The following is a 16,761-nucleotide window of genomic DNA, read 5'->3' on the forward strand; positions in this document are numbered from 1 at the left end:
AGCGCGGTAGCCAGACCGAGGGAATTAGAGGTGGCGAGGGACCCGCGGCGCAGAACTACCACTCCCACCAGAGCTGACAGCTGAGGTCTCGTGCACCAGCTACCGGGGGCGTGGCTACCGGAGGGCAAGTAAAATTTGCTGAGGATTCTCAGCCCTAAGCTCCACAAACTTAGGGTCTGAGGGACAGGCAATCTGGGAGAGTGTGCCCAATCGTTCATGAAAACAGGGCTCCCGGGAGCAGCAGACCTGGCGTGTACCCAGTATTGTGGTGAGCGGCACCCGTGAGAGGGGCCTGGCTAGAGGAAAAGTGGGGAAGTGACTAGACACAAGAGGAGGCCCTAGGCACTCAGGATTGGAGACTCGCCCAGTCTGGGAGGAGGAGCTGCTGCACAGTGATTGGTTCCCACGTATTGACAGGAGAAACTTGGCCTGGTGGGCACAGCGCCACCTACTGGAAGAGAAGTTAATCAAACTCTAAGACTGCATTTATTAGTGTTTTTTTTTTTTTCCTTTTTTCTTTTCTCTTTTTTTTTTTTTTTGATTTTGATTTGGGGTTTTCTTTCATTTTCATTTTTCTTTCTTGTTTTTTAAATTTTTTTTTTCAATTTAAAAAAATTTTTTTTCTTCCAATTTTAATTTTTGTTTTATTCTTTTTTTTATAATTTTTTTTCTTTTTCTTTTTTTATTTCCTATTTTTTCTTCTTTTGTCTTTTCATTTCTTTTCAATTATCTTATCCCCCCTTCCTTGAATTCTACCTGCTTACTCTCATTCTCTTTAGTGACTTCTTCCCTTCCCTTCTAATACCTTTCCTCCCAAGCATCAAATAAATTTATAGGAGTAAACAGTAACTCAGCAGTCAAACAGAACAAGAAGTAACATGAGCAGCTTCAAAAAGCAAGGAAGAAAAGGAGTACAAACAATGCAGGACAGCCTAAATATTCAGGAGGACCTAGAGTCATCGGAAAAATGTTCATATGAAGAACTCAAGGAACACCTTAGACAGATGGAATGGAACCTTAAAGAGGATACGAGACAGCAAATTCAAGCAGCAAAAGAACACATTGAGAATGAGTTACATAAACAGATAAAAGAAGAAGTTAAGCATCTTTATCAGGAGATAGAGATTATAAAAAATAATCAAACAATAATTCTAGAAATGAAGGAAACGATAAACCAAATTAAAAACTCAATTGAGAGTATCACTAACAGAGTGGAGCAAGTAGAAGCCAGAACGTCAGATACTGAAGACAAAATATATCATCTTGAAAAGAGTCTAGCCAACTCAGAAAGGCTGGTAAAAAATCACGAGAAAAACATCCAAGAGTTATGGGATAACATAAAAAAACTAAATTTTACGAGTCATCGGGATAGAAGAAGGTACAGAGATTCAAACCAAGGGAATGAGTAACCTGCTGAATGAAATAATTACAGAAAACTTTCCAGAAATAAAAAAGGAAACAGATATACAAATTGAAGATGCATTCAGGACACCGAGCACACAAAATCACAGTAGACCAACGCCAAGACACATTGTTATGAAGATATCCAATATACAGAACAAAGAGAAAATATTAAAAGCTACAAGAGAAAAGAGACAGATTACATTCAGGGGTAAACCAATAAGATTAACAACAGATTTTTCATCACAGACACTGAAAGCAAGAAGGTCATGGAACAATGTATTTCAAACACTGAAAGACAATGGATGCCAACCAAGAATTCTGTATCCAGCAAAATTAAGCTTCAGGTATGACAACGAAATAAAAATCTTTCATGATAAACAAAAGTTAAAAGAATTTGCAGCCAGAAAACCAGCATTGCAAAGCATTTTGAGCAAAACACTACACGAGGAAGAAATGAAAAACAATAACCAAAACCATCAGAGGGAAGTGCCTCGGTAAAGACAGAGGGTGAGGGGAAAGATAATCATGGAGAAACAAACTAAATTTTTTAAAAAAAGGATAAATAATCAAACATGGATGGAAGTACAAACCATATATCAATAGTAACTCTGAATGTTAATGGCTTAAACTCTCCAATAAAGCGACATAGGCTGGTATCATGGATTAAAAAAACAAATCCAACAATATGCTGCCTCCAGGAGACACATCTGATTGGAAAAGACATACACAGGCTGAAGGTGAAAGGATGGGAAAAAATATACCACGCACACGGTCCTCGTAAGCAAGCAGGGGTGGCCATCCTCATATCGAATAAAATCGACTTCAAGACTAAGTTAATCAAAAGGGATAAAGAAGGACACTATATACTGTTAAAAGGAACCATTCACCAACAAGACATAACAATTATCAATATTTATGCACCAAATAATGGCGCTGCGATATTCATAAAACAAATTCTCCTCAAGTTCAGGAATCAAATAGACGAAAACACAATAATTATGGGTGACTTCAACACACCTCTCTCACCATTGGACAGATCCTCCAAACAAAAGTTGAATAAAGAAACTATAGAACTCAATACCACAATCAATAACCTAGACTTAACTGACATATAGAATATATCAACCATCATCAAATGGATATACTTTTTTCTCAGTAGCACATGGATCCTTCTCAAAAATAGACCATATATTATGTCACAGGGCAACCCTCAGTAAATATAAATGGGTGGAGATAATACCATGCATTTTATCTGATAATAATGGAATGAAACTGGAAATCAATGATAAAAGAAGGAAGGAAAAATCCTGCATCACATGGAAAATGAACAATATGTTACTGAATGATCAATGGGTTACAGAAGACATAAAGGAGGAAATCAAAAAATTCTTAGAGATAAATGAAAATACAGACACAACATATCGGAATCTATGGGACACAATGAAAGCAGTTTTAAGAGGAAAATTCATCGCCTGGTGGTCATTCCTCAAAAAAAGAAAAAAACAACAAATAAATGAGCTCACACTTCATCTCAAAGCCCTAGAAAAGGAAGAGCAAAACAACAGCAAATGTAGCAGAAGGCAAGAAATAATTAAAATCAGAGCGGAAATCAATGAAATTGAAACAAAAGAAACTATTGAAAAAATTAACAAAACTAAAAGTTGGTTCTTCGAAAAAATAAATAAGATCGACAGACCTTTAGCTATGCTAACGAAGAGAAGAAGAGAGAAAACTCAAATTACTAACATACGGGATGAAAAAGGCAATATCAAAACAGATGCTACAGAAATACAGAAGACAATTAGAAATTATTTTGAAAACCTATATTCCAATAAAATAGAAGATAGTGAATACATCGATACATTTCTTAAGTCATATGATTTGCCCAGACTGAGTCAGGAGGATACACACAATTTGAACAGACCAATATCAATGGATGAAATTGAAGAAGCCATCAAAAAACTACCAACCAAGAAAAGCCCAGGACCAGATGGGTATACAGCGGAGTTTTACAAAACCTTTAAAGAAGAATTAATACCAATACTTTTCAAGTTATTTCAGGAAATAGAAAAAGAGGGAGCTCTTCCAAATTCATTCTATGAGGCCAACATCACCCTGATTCCGAAACCAGACAAAGACACCTCAAAGAAAGAAAACTACAGACCAATATCTCTAATGAACCTAGATGCAAAAATCCTCAATAAAATTCTGGCAAATCGAATACAAAAACACATCAAAAAAATTGTGCACCATGATCAAGTAGGATTCATCCCTGGGATGCAAGGATGGTTCAATATACGTAAATCAATAAATATTATTCACCACATCAATAGACTTAAAGATAAGAACCATATGATCATCTTGATAGACGCAGAGAAAGCATTCAACAAAGTACAGCACCCCTTTATGTTCAAAACATTAGAAAAACTAGGGATAACAGGAACTTACCTTGACATTGTAAAAGCTATCTATGCTAAGCCTCAGGCTAGCATCATTCTGAATGGACAAAAGTTAAAGGCATTCCCTCTAAAATCTGGAACAAGACAGGGATGCCCTCTATCACCACTTCTATTCAATATAGTTCTCGAAACACTGGCCAGAGCAATTAGACAGACAAAGGAAATTAAAGGCATAACAATAGGAAAAGAAGAACTTAAATTATCACTATTTGCAGATGACATGATTCTATACCTAGAAGACCCAAAACATCTACAAAGAAACTACTAGAACTAATAAATGAATTCAGCAAAGTGGCAGGATATAAAATCAACACGCACAAATCAAAGGCATTTCTGTATATCAGCGACAAAACTTCTGAAACGGAAATGAGGAAAAACACTCCATTCACAATATCCTCAAAAAAAATAAAATACTTGGGAATCAACCTAACAAAAGAGGTGAAAGATTTATACAATGAAAACTACAGAACCCTAAAGAGAGAAGTAGAAGAAGACCTTAGAAGATGGAAAAATATACCCTGTTCATGGATAGGCCGAACTAACATTATCAAAATGGCGATATTACCAAAAGTTCTCTATAGGTTTAATGCAATGCCAATCAAAATCCCAAAGGCATTTCTTGAAGAAATAGATAAAAGAATCATGAAATTCATATGGAAAAATAAAAGACCCAGAATAGCAAAAGCAATTCTAAGCAGGAAGTATGAATCAGGCGGTATAGCGATACCAGATTTCAAACTATATTACAGAGCAATAGTGACCAAAACAGCATGGTACTGGTACCAAAACAGGCGGGTGGACCAACGGTATAGAATAGAGGACACAGAGACTAATCCACAAAGTTACAACTATCTTATATTTGATAAAGGGGCTAAAAGCATGCAATGGAGGAAGGATAGCATCTTCAACAAATGGTGTTGGGAAAACTGGAAATCCATATGCAACAAAATGAAACTGAATCCCTTTCTCTCGCCATGCACAAAAGTTAACTCAAAATGGATCAAGGAGCTTGATATCAAATCAGAGACTCTTTGCCTGATAGAAGAAAAAGTTGGCTATGATTTACATATTGTGGGGTAGGGCTCCAAATTCCTTAATAGGATACCCATAGCACAAGAGTTAATAACAAGAATCAACAAATGGGACTTACTTAAACTAAAAAGTTTTTTCTCAGCAAGAGAAACAATAAGAGAGGTAAATAGGGAGCCTACATCCTGGGAACAAATTTTTACTCCTCACACTTCAGATAGAGCCCTAATATCCAGAGTATACAAAGAACTCAAAAAATTAGACAATAAGATAGCAAATAACCCAATCAACAAATGGGCCAAGGACCTGAACAGACACTTCTCAGAGGAGGATATACAATCAATCAACAAGTACATGAAAAAATGCTCACCATCTCTAGCAGTCAGAGAAATGCAAATCAAAACCACCCTAAGATACCATCTCACTCCAGTAAGATTGGCAGCCACTATGAAGTCAAACAACAACAAGTGCTGGCGAGGATGTGGAGAAAAGGGTACTCTTGTACATTGCTGGTGGGACTGTAAATTGGTGCGGCCAATTTGGAAAGCAGTTTGGAGATTCCTGGGAAAGCTGGGAATGGAACCACCATTTGACTCTGCTATTGCCCTTCTCGGACTATTCCCTGAAGACCTTAAAAGAGCATGCTACAGGGATGCTGCCACATCGATGTTCATAGCAACACAATTCACAATAGCTAGACTGTGGAACCAACCCAGATGCCCTTCAATAGATGAATGGATAAAAAAAATGTGGCATCTATACACAATGGAGTACTATGCAGCAATAAAAAATGACAAAATCATAGAATTTGCAGGGAAATGGATGGCACTAGAGCAGATTATGCTTAGTGAAGCTAGTCAATCCCTAAAAAACAAATACCAAATGTCTTCTTTGATATAATGAGAGCAACTATGAACAGAGCAGGGAGGAAGAGCAGGAAGAAAAGATTAACATTAAACAGAGACATGAGATGGGAGGGAAAGGGAGAGAAAAGGGAAATTGCATGGAAATGAAGGGAGACCCTCATTGCTATACAATATTACATATAAGAGGTTGTGAGGGGAATGGGAAAATTAACAAGGAGAGAAATGAATTACAATAGATGGGGTAGAGAGAGAAGATGGGAGGGGAGGGGAGGGGGGATAGTAGGGGATAGGAAAAGTAGCAGAATACAACAATTACTAATTGGGCATTATGTAAAATTGTGGATGTGTAACCGACGTGATTCTGCAATCTGCATTTGGGGTAAAATTGGGAGTTCATAACCCACTTCAATCTAATGTATGAAATATGATATGTCATGAGCTTTGTAATGTTGTGAACAACCAATAAAAAAATAATAAAAAAAAAGAACTATGTAATGTTTTGAACAACCAATTAAAAAAAAAACTTCATGTTAAAAAAAAAAAAATAAGCCAAGGACAAACGGAATCCCACACCAGGCCATCTGGAAGGGCACACCTGCGGCCACACTCTCAGCTCCACTAACTTAAGAGGAGGGGTCCCAAGTGCTGCTATTACTGACTGGCAGCCATGCCGCTGAGATTCCCAGCCCCTCAGCTCCATCTCACCCAGAGGCATGGAGTTGCCCCTGGGCACTAGCACAGCACCTTCCCAGATAAGTGTCCCCACAGGTGCTCTCCAGGCCCCTTCTCCAAGCAATTCATCCATGGATGGTTCCTCGGAAGGGTGGGATCACCGGTTTCCAGCCAGGGAGCCCAGCGGAGTCATTATAGGTTAAAGCCACTGAGCCTGGCTGGGGGTCAGGTGGCTCTCAGTGTGAACCCATCTCCCGACATGCTCTCTGCTCCTGGATTTTGTACCCCTCCAGGGTTAAACGAAAGCCAGGACTTAGAATAAGGCTAGTCTATGAAAGGGACCATCCGTTCACCTGGAATAGTCACCGGAGGGACGCTGCTGAGCAAGGAACAGGGTGGGCTGAGGCTCTCTGGTCACTCCCACCCCCCGAGGGAGCTCATGGTTCAGGACATGGGAAGAAGGCTTGGGGAAAGAGAGGAGTCAACTTTGACTATCCCCAACACGACAACTCCCAGGTCTGTCTGTCACCGGAGACTGGGGGGAGCCTTTAACAGACGCCTGCCCAGCCGTGGTCTTGCACTCCGGGGTGCGGAGCTGGGAAGTCACATCCTCGGGCTCTGAGGCACCTGCTGCTGCGGCACTGCTCTTAGTGACATCCGGCTGCACTGACCTTGTAAGATCGCCAACAGCACCATGTCTGGTGAGATTGGCCAGGAACCTCCCCAGGAGACCAAGGTCATCGGTCCCCTCGAATGAAGATCATCTGCCCGGCTCCTTCTAGGCCCTTGGCTGCTCAGCCCTCCTGGGAGCACTCTGCTGTGAGAACAGCCAAGGAGAGGGGCCACAACCCCCAGTCCTCCCTTCCAGAAGATGCACCTGAAAGGCCACTCCCGGCTCATGAGGACAGCCTGGGCAGAGGCTGTTCTCCCTGCATGCCCAGATGTCCATTGGAAATGCGACCACAGTTGTGGGCACAGGGGTGCTGAGAAAGGCTGCTCACTGTCTCTCTTTGACACCTAGGATGTAGTTGCAAACTGGTGCTTGTGGGACAGGGCAGATGACAAGTCCCCTGCCATTGTGGAGCAGAGCTCCTAGAGCTGGCAGCTGGTCCCACCCAGACCTGGCAGGGTGAGCCACACTAGAACCCTGAGCCACTGTGTTGTCTGCCTCACTTGGTGGCTCAGGTGACTGGGAACAGCTCCAGCAAGTCCTCCACATGGATCAGGCACCCCAATCTGAGCTCCCCGTGTCCCAATGCTCCAAAACCCAAAACCTCCTCAGCACCATCACCACCCAACCATGGAAACCCCACCCGGGACCTGCAAGCCTATGGCGACAAGGTGATCTGAATGCCTACACAGACTTTGAGGCTATGTGTATGTGCACACAGGAAACACAGATGGATGTCACATTTGTACTTGAGACTCAAGTGTGAATTTGAGATATCTCATGATGTATATCCTCCCCAGCCTGCCTCCACAGAATACCACTGGCCTGAGGATGTGGACGAGGGCACTGCACTCAGCAGCCAGATGCAAGTGCTGCTCACTTAAGCTTCCCCAGACCCCTTCTCCCAGCCCAGGAGCCTGGCCACTGCCCCCTTCACATCCTTGTTCCTCAGGGTATAGATGAGGGGGTTGGCTCTGGGTGTGACCACCGTGTAGAAGAGTGTGAGGAACTTGCCCTGGTCCTGTGAGTAGCTGTTGGCCGGCTGCAGGTACATGTAGATGATGGTCCCGTAGAATAGAGAGACCACCAGCAGGTGGGAGGAGCAGGTGCTGAAGGCCTTCCTGCGCCCCGCGGTCGATCTGATCCTCAGCACTGCGGCTGCGATCGTGCCGTACGAGACGAGGATCAGGGACAGGGGCACCAGCAGAAGTGCCACCCCCAGGGCAAAGGCACAGGCTTCCACCAGCATGGTGTCTTCACAGGACATGGCGATGAGAGCCGGCATCTCACAGAGAAAGAGGTCCACCCTGCGGCGCCCACAGCGCGAGAGCCGCATGGTCTGAGGACACATGACGAAGGCATTCAGAAAGCCGCAGCCCCAGGCCACAGCGACCAGCTGCAGGCAGAGGCGGGGGTGCATGAGCACCATGTAGTGCAGGGGCCGGCAGACGGCCACATGGCGGTCGTAGGACATGACGGCCAGGAGGACGCACTCGGTGGAGCCCAGCACCATGTAGACGTAGAGCTGGGCCACGCAGCCGTGGTAGCTGATGGTCTTGTCTGGGCCCCAGAGGTTCCACAGCAGCTGGGGCACAATGCTGGTGGTGAAGCAGAGGTCCAGGAAGGACAGGTTCCCAAGGAAGAAGTACATGGGCGTGTGGAGCCTGGCATCCGCGAGGGACAAGAGGACAATGGCAGCATTGCCCACCAGTGCCAGGACATAGAAGACCAAGACAGAGGCAAACAGGACCCTCTCCAGTCGAGGCCGGTCAGAGAAGCCCACCAGTATGAACGCCTGGAGGGAGCTGTCGTTGCCGCTCCCCATGGCCACCCCACTGTGTGCAGAAACATCGAGGGCACTGGTAAGAGAACACAGCATGGCCCCCTGCCCGCTGCACCCGGCTGTGCACTCAAGAGAGTTCACCTCTGAGTGTACACCTACAGATGCCCATTATGTTCAGGGCAGTGTGCCCGACTCCCAGGCGGGGCATGGATCTGCCCTGGAGCCTGCCGCCTTGGGGAACAGTACAGGCATGTGATGACCAAGGCGGGTCAGAAGCTCAGCCAGAAGAGTTGTCGAGGTCTGGGTGTTGGCCAGTGGCTCCCAACAGGTGGGGAGAGCCCTGCAGCTGCGCCTATGTTAATGGAGGCCATGACCTGAGAGCCGGGCTCTGGCTGTGTTCACAGAAGGAATGTGACCTGTGGCCCACTGAGCAGGATGCTCCCACAAGAGCCAGCAGGATGTGCCGAGGTACAGAGGTCAAACTCAGGGGCGACGCTCAGGGACCTCGCGAATGCAGACACGAGGCCACCTTGAATGGCAGGCCATTGTATCAAAACAGGACCCAATAATTCTTGAGGTGACAGGTGTGATTCTGCCTCTGCAATACATGACCTACAACCCAGCTTGGCATCCTGTGTGTTGGCTTTCCTCATGCAAGATGGAAAGAGGACAGGGCTTTTAGGTTCCCATCCATACCTCCCATGTCTACATGCCTGGTGACAGTGGGCTTATACCTTGGCCACCTACAGCCTCCAGGGCTACAGTTGTCTAAGATAAGGGCTGTGAAGGGGGACCTGCCTAATAGTGCCAATAGCTACTGAGGAAGGCCTCCCCTGAGACAGTAGTAGCAAGTGACACCAGGCAACACAGGACAGTGGACATGGGAGTACAGAAGCATTTTGAAGGACCCCTGTGTGCCTGTGGCTGCTGCCCTACCTGTCGGCCCTCATGGTGGAGTCTGCAAACTCTGCCTGGCTGAAGCTGTGGTGGGGATCCCTAAGTTTGAATCCAACAGTTCAGACACCAGATCCCCAGCCAAGCCACACAAAGGGATAGGAAAGGGGCAGGGAACCCTCAGAAGTGGCCAGACAAGTGCTAAAGAACCGGGAGACTTTCACAGGCACACTTTGCAAGCATCAAGTGTGAAGAGCAGCTGAGCTTCGGTATCCACAGACTCATTGCTAAATTGCACCCCATGGAGAGACCCAAGGACTGGCGATGACAAACTACACAAATTATTTAGCAATGGCTGTCACTTAGACTGCCACTCCTGAGCCAAAATTGCAAGGTGACCTCAGGTCTTTTAAAAACATTTTTCCTCCATGCTTTATTACATCAGCGTGAGGTGGCCACCATGCATAGTCCTCTGACTCGCATCCTGCCCAGGTGTTTAGTTGACAGTCATGAAATTGCAAAGGAGCTATGAAAATGTCAAATTCCTTTATTAGTTTCATTGGCATGAAATAATAAATGTGAACTCATTATGGAAACTTCGGCCTAATGTTCTGAAATTGGGTTGGTGAATGGGACTTGATTCTCTGACCTAAGGTTATGCTCCAACCACACCAACTCATGGAGGACAGACCAGGGCTTTCTAGGCTTTAATGGATAGAAATTAACAACAAAGAGTAGGGGAACTATTTATATTTCAGATATACTGCACATTCTTATTTAGGAATTTTTAGACCCCTTTTCCCCCATGCAGGGACCAGCCACTGTGAGACAAAGGCATTGATCTGAAATGTGGGTCCAGGCCACACCACCTACTGAGCTAAGGTGAGACTCTCTCTGGCCATTCCTGTCTCTATGCACTCCCTCCTTCCAATAGCAGCCAAGCCCAGGGCTCAGGTCCCCTTCTCTGCACTCCCTCCTGTCCTGTGCCAGCCAAGCTCAGGGCCCAGGTCCCCTGCTCTGCACTCCCTCCTGTCCTGTGCCAGCCAAGCTCAGGGCTCAGGTCCCCTTCTCTGCACTCCCTCCTGTCCTGTGCCAGCCAAGCTCAGGGCCCAGGTCCCCTGCTCTGCACTCTAACCTGTCCTGTGACAGCCAAGCCCAGGGCTCAGGTCCCCTCTCTGCACTCCCTCCTGTCCTATGCCAGCCAAGCTTAGGGCTCAGGTCCCCTGCTCTGCACTCTAACCTGTCCTGTGACAGCCAAGCCCAGGGCTCAGGTCCCCTCTCTGCACTCCCTCCTGTTCTATGCCAGCAAAGCTAAGGGCTCAGGTCCCCTCTCTTCACTCCCCCCTGTCCTATGGCAGCCAAGTCCAGTTCTCAGGTCCCCTGCTCTGCACTCCCTCCTGTCCTGTGATAGTCAAGCCCAGGGCTCAGATCCCCTGCTCTGTACTCCCTCTTGTCCTGTGCCAGACAAGCTCAGGGCCCAGGTCCCCTCTCTGCACTACCTCCTTCCTATAGCAGCCAAGCCCAGGGCTCAGGTCCCCTGCTTTGCACTCCCTCCTGTCCTGTGCCAGACAAGCTCAGGGCCCAAGTCCCCTGCTCTGCACTCCCTCCTTCCTATAGGAGCCAAACCCAGGGCTCAGGTCCCCTGCTCTGCACTACCTCCTGTCCTGTGCCAGCCAAGCTCAGGGCCCAAGTCCCCTGCTCTGCACTCCCTCCTGTCCTGTACCAGCCAAGCCCAGGGCCCAGGTCCCCTCTCTGCACTCTCTCGGGTCCTATGGCAGCCAAGCCCAGGGCTCAGGTCCCCTGTTCTGCACTTCCTCCTTTCCCATCCTTTTCGTGCTATAGGGCTGTGGCTGCTGTCATTTGTCACCTTTCCCTCACCAACCTGCACTTACATGCCTACAAAGAGCTCCCTTAGTCTCAGCCATCTCTAGAGGAAAGCCTGTGATTCTTTTCACAATCACAGAGAAGCTCTCTCTATGCTGATACAGAAGAACAGAGCTTTCTGTTCAACCTGGCTCCTCTCCTACACAAGAGTGTGGTTTTATGTGTGCCTCTAGTCTCCAGGGGCACCCTGGGTTGGCCAGCAGGGACAAGGCAAACAAGTAGAACAGAATCATCTTTATATGCCTATGATTCATTGTAGAAATCAGTGTGTTCTATCTTTTTTGAATCAGATGCAGTATCTTTCTCAAAAATGGAGTTCCAAATTAGAAGTCGGGGTTGGGAAGCTCCCTACTCTGATGCACACTAACCAATATAAGCCCTAATAGAAGCCATCACAAAGATGATTTCAGTAGAGAGTCAGACCTGAGCCTCATTTCCACACACACAAAAAAAATTCAAAGTCCTCACCCTTCTTATTCCGGGAAAGTTGAGGACCTGAGGTTCTGAAGCCCTTCTTCCCTCAATTCCAGAGATCAGGGGAGACTTCTCCAGAATGAGCAGCCAATTCTGGGTCTTCCAAAGGCAACTTCAGTGACAACTCTGATAGAAAATCAAACAGAAAAATGACATCTGACCTGAAGAAGAGTTGGTGGAGCTCTCAGCAGCAGAAGGAGGAGGAGAAATCACTTCCTGAGGCAGGAGTGGCCAGAGTCTCACCTTAGCTCAGCAGGTGGTGTGGCCTGGACCCACATTTCAGATCAAAATGCCTTTGTCTCACAGTGGCAGGTCCCTGCATGGGGGAAAAGGGGCCTCCATGAGGAAGTAGCCTGAGGTGGGGAAGCAGGCTGAGTCCCAGGCATAGCCAGGGACACCGTGGCACTGGCTCACCTAGGGGCAGGAAAGGTGGCTTTCATCTCCTGTAGCTTGGGAAATGAGGCATCTGGGGACCTGAGGAGGCTGGTGTCAGCTTGTTTACAGAGCCAAGCCCGGGGGACCCCAGGGACTATGGTGTTCTCAAGGACCCCCAGGGAGGAAGCACTAAGCTCCCAAATATAAAAAATTAGCATAAGCCTCACAAATGTAAAAGGAAGCATGCATAGAACTCACAGGCTGAAAACCAAGACCCAGATGGAAAGAACCCCCCAAGATTTCAATCCGCAGAGGCCTCCGGCCTTGGTAGATTCAAGACAACCCAAGTGCCAGCTGTCCCCCACACAGGCTCAACACCATTCTTACCCCAAACCACACCCCTTCCAATTTGTAGCTACAGACAAGATTATTCTACATTTTTTTAAGGAAAGGAAAATAAACTAGAAAGGCCAATAGTGAGTAACTCTGAAAAGATAAGGAACACAGAGGAGGGAAGCAGCCTACCTGACTCCAAGAGTGGTACAGAGTCACAGGACTGGAGCAGGGAGGGGAGCAACCCACAAAGACTGCCAGGGCCTGGAGCGAGCTCCCCACGTGGGCTGGAGGACAAACACTGGCACTGAGGACACCCAGGGCCTCAACATAGGTCTCCTGTATGACCAAACATTCTGGACCATGAACTTGGATGCAAATGGACCACACAGCTCAAGGAATTGAATGTGTTGTGGGCTTCAATGTAAACTGTAAAGCTATGTAATTTTAAAAGAAGAAGGTGAGGAAACCTTCAGGACCCAGGAAGAGGCAAAAAATTCTTAGACTTGACTCTCAGCAACCCACAAAAGGAAAGGTTATTGATTGGGCTTAACCCAAATCAAAACTCGCCTAGGAAAAGATACCACTAAGAGGCTTAAAAGGCAAGCTATAGAATGGAAAAACATTTTCAAACTATAACAGAGGTCTGGTGTCTAGAATATATGAAGCTCTCTCAAAAATATTCAGTTTAATCCAATTAGAAAATGATCAAAAGTCAGGAGGAGGTGTCTCACCACAGAAGATACGTCATGTGTTGGGGATACTAGTCATTAGGCAAATGCAAATTCAGATGCAAATGAAACATCGGCACAAACCTATCAGAAAGCTCCAAAGAAAAATACAGAAAATAACAAAGGCTCACAAAGGGGTAAACAAACTGGATGATGGATAGTCTTAAGAAAGGGAGAGAATGACGCCCTTAAACTGATACATGGATTTGGCTCTTGCTAGGCACCATGGCACAGGCCTGCAATCCCTGCTACTTGGGAGGCTGAGGCAGGAGGATTGCAAGTAGTCCTGCCTCAGCAACTAGGCAGACCCTGTCTCAAAATAAAAAGTAAAAAAGGCTGGACTGTAGCTCCATGGTGGAGTACTTTCCCAGAATATGTGAGGCTCTGGGTTCCATTCCCAGCACAAAAAAAAAAAAAAAAAAACTAGAAAGAGAAAAGTATGTGAATGGGGCAGAGGCTATACTGGACTTGAATTATTGCTCTTAAAACCTGACTGAAATGTCCAAGCGAATCCAAAACAAAATTAAATGGAAAGCCTACAGTAAGCTAGTGCTGCCTCCATGTTTGGGCCCTGCCTTTCCCTCTGGCTGTCTTGGCTTCAGCCCAGATGTCACCTGCTCCATGAGTCTTGCCCTGGGCACCCTCAATGTGGTTCCCAGTACCCCTCTGTGCTGTCATTATGGTTTCAGGGCTCCCACCAGAATGGGAAACTGCCTTCTACGCCTCCTGGTTTCCCTCACCAGCTGTGAGTCCCTTCCAACCAGAATGCAAGCTCAGTGGAGCGAAGACCCCATCTGCAGCCCCCAGCCCACAGCACTCTCATCAGCTTGCAACCTCCCAGAGGGTGGGAGACAGACCAGAGATGGATGGAAGACAGAGGAGAGACAGGGATGATAGACAATGGCAGGTGATACAGAGATCAGAGCTCGAGGATAGACACAGGGTGCATGGATGGGTGGATGGATGGATCACTGATGACAGATGATTAGATGCCGCAGCCCGGCTGGCTGGGCAAAATAGCCAGGGGGGGTGACGAACAACTTGTGTACATTGATACAGCTGGAGTGGGAGCCGTTTATTGTAGGACAGGAGGGGTATATATACATTCCACACAGCTTATCTTAATTAACATAAACTAGATACAGCAGTCAACCTATAAGGAATCTCCACACTTAATGGCTCACTGGCGTTACTTCACAAACCACTCCCTCTGGCAAAATGCCAGGCGCCATCTTGGCTTGTTTACAGATCCTAACAGATAGACAGGCCACAGATGATACCATACAAGATGATGGATCTGGATAGATGGATGACAGATGATGTAGACACAGGAGCTGGAGGGTAGCTACAGGATGGATGGAGGGTTAGATAAGCAGACAACACATGATGGACAGGGGAGGGGGACACATGATAGATGACGGAGCTGGATAGAGAGAAGACAGATGACATACATATCAGATAGCTGACAGATGACACAAGATGGACAGAGATGGCGAGACAGCTGGCTGAGTGGAAGAATGACTAGCACTCCTCATGGGGACAGAGGCTTGGGTGGAATTCTGTAAAGCACATGGACTGGCTGCTCCTCACTCACACTTATGTGGATTGTATGTAGCATAACTTTCCATGTGGGGATCTGGAGGGGTTGGCCAGACCCTGTGTGGGGACACCTGTAAGGTTGGCTGGTCTATGTGTGGGGACACTGGGAGGGACTCACTGTTGCCTGTGTGGTGACACCTGCAGGGATCTCTACATAGCTGAACCTGACCCAGCCCCATGCTGAGTAGTGGGGCAGAAAGGCGTCTCATGAGTCAAACCCATGTCACCTTTCAGGAAATGGGGCAAGTCGGGAGATCAGGAATGTGCCTCCATGTGCACTGAGGCCCAGTGGTGACACTGTGACAGTGCTCTCCATGCTGGGCTTGCACTGGTTCACCAGGAGCCCCCATGACAAGTACAGCCCTCACTGTCAACAAGGTGTTCACAGACCAAGCCAGGCAGTGTCTGCTCTCCCAGGGACTCTGAAGGGTGTCAGCCACACTGGGAGCCCAGGAGTGAGTGTGGTGGCCAGTGTGAGGGAAGCACAGCTCCAGCTAAGGCCCGGGGCGCAGCCTGCTTCACCAGAGGCCCAGCTGCCCCAGAGACTGTGGCTGGCCTATAGGCCAGGGCTGCCCCAGAGGTCACGGCTGCCCTGGAGGCTATGGCTTCACCAGAGGCCGTGGCTGCTCCAGAGTCCATGGCTGTCCCAGAGGCTGAGGCTGCTCCAGAGTCCATGGCTGCCCTGGAGTCTGTGGCTTTAACAAAGGCCGTGGCTTCACCAGAGTCCAGAGATGCCCTGGAGGCTGTGGCTTCCCCAGAGGCTGAGGCTGCTCCAGAGGCTGAGTCTGCTCCAGAAGCCGTGGCTGCCCCAGAGGCCGTGGCTTCACCAGAGGCAATGGCTGCCCTTGGACTAGAATGCCCATGGTGACAGGCAGAGATGCTGGGTTCTCACTGGAGCCACGAGCTGCTTCGCCAGTCATGAATAATGACACCTGTCCTCAGTCACCTTACCCTGGACACGCCCAGCTCATCTCATCCAGAAGCCATGCCGGGCCCAGGAAGTACTAGGGTGGGAGCCTCTGGGGACTTGGAGTGGCTCCCTATGCTGGACACAGCTCCCTCTGCTGCTCTGGTAGGGAGCCACACAAGGACAGGAGGTGGCCTCAGACTGTTCAGCCCCTGGGGTGAGAGCTTTGCTGTGTGAAGAGACTTCCTTCACTTTCAGCCATGCACCCCGGGGGAGGACTATTCTCAGAATAATGAGTGAGACATGACTCCCCCTGGATGCACCTTCCTGCAAACTTGGCCCTTGAACTAATTATCTGCTTGCCCGTGGCTCAGACGCCAGAGGAGCCACACACTAACACTCAGGAGGCTCAGTGGAACAAAAAATGCTCTCTCTTGGCTAAATTCTAGAGTCACCACCATAGGATCCCAGACCCTCTGAAGAGTCACACATCTCCTGAGCAAGGGCTCTGTGTCTAGGGCGGGCTGTCACTCTGCTCAACTCCTGCTTCTCCCCCTCCAGGTAGGGGGCTCAGGGACAGGCTGGGCATGAGAGCAGGCCCCCTCCTTTCTCCTGGTGGCTCCACACCACTGCAAGACTCTCACCCAGGACGGGCAGCCTAGGCGGGCAAGGGGACGGAAA

At 47.5% G+C, this 16,761-nt stretch overlaps 1 pseudogene; it reads right to left on the reverse strand.

Annotated features, from left to right (window-relative positions):
- Positions 1 to 7,980: 7,980 nt before the first annotated feature.
- LOC144254687 (putative olfactory receptor 2W6 pseudogene) lies at positions 7,981 to 8,925 on the reverse strand (annotated as a pseudogene).
- Positions 8,926 to 16,761: the final 7,836 nt, after the last annotated feature.

The sequence above is a fragment of the Urocitellus parryii genome, chromosome 1 (assembly GCF_045843805.1).
Source record: "Urocitellus parryii isolate mUroPar1 chromosome 1, mUroPar1.hap1, whole genome shotgun sequence".
Classification (NCBI taxonomy): Eukaryota; Metazoa; Chordata; class Mammalia; order Rodentia; family Sciuridae; genus Urocitellus; species Urocitellus parryii.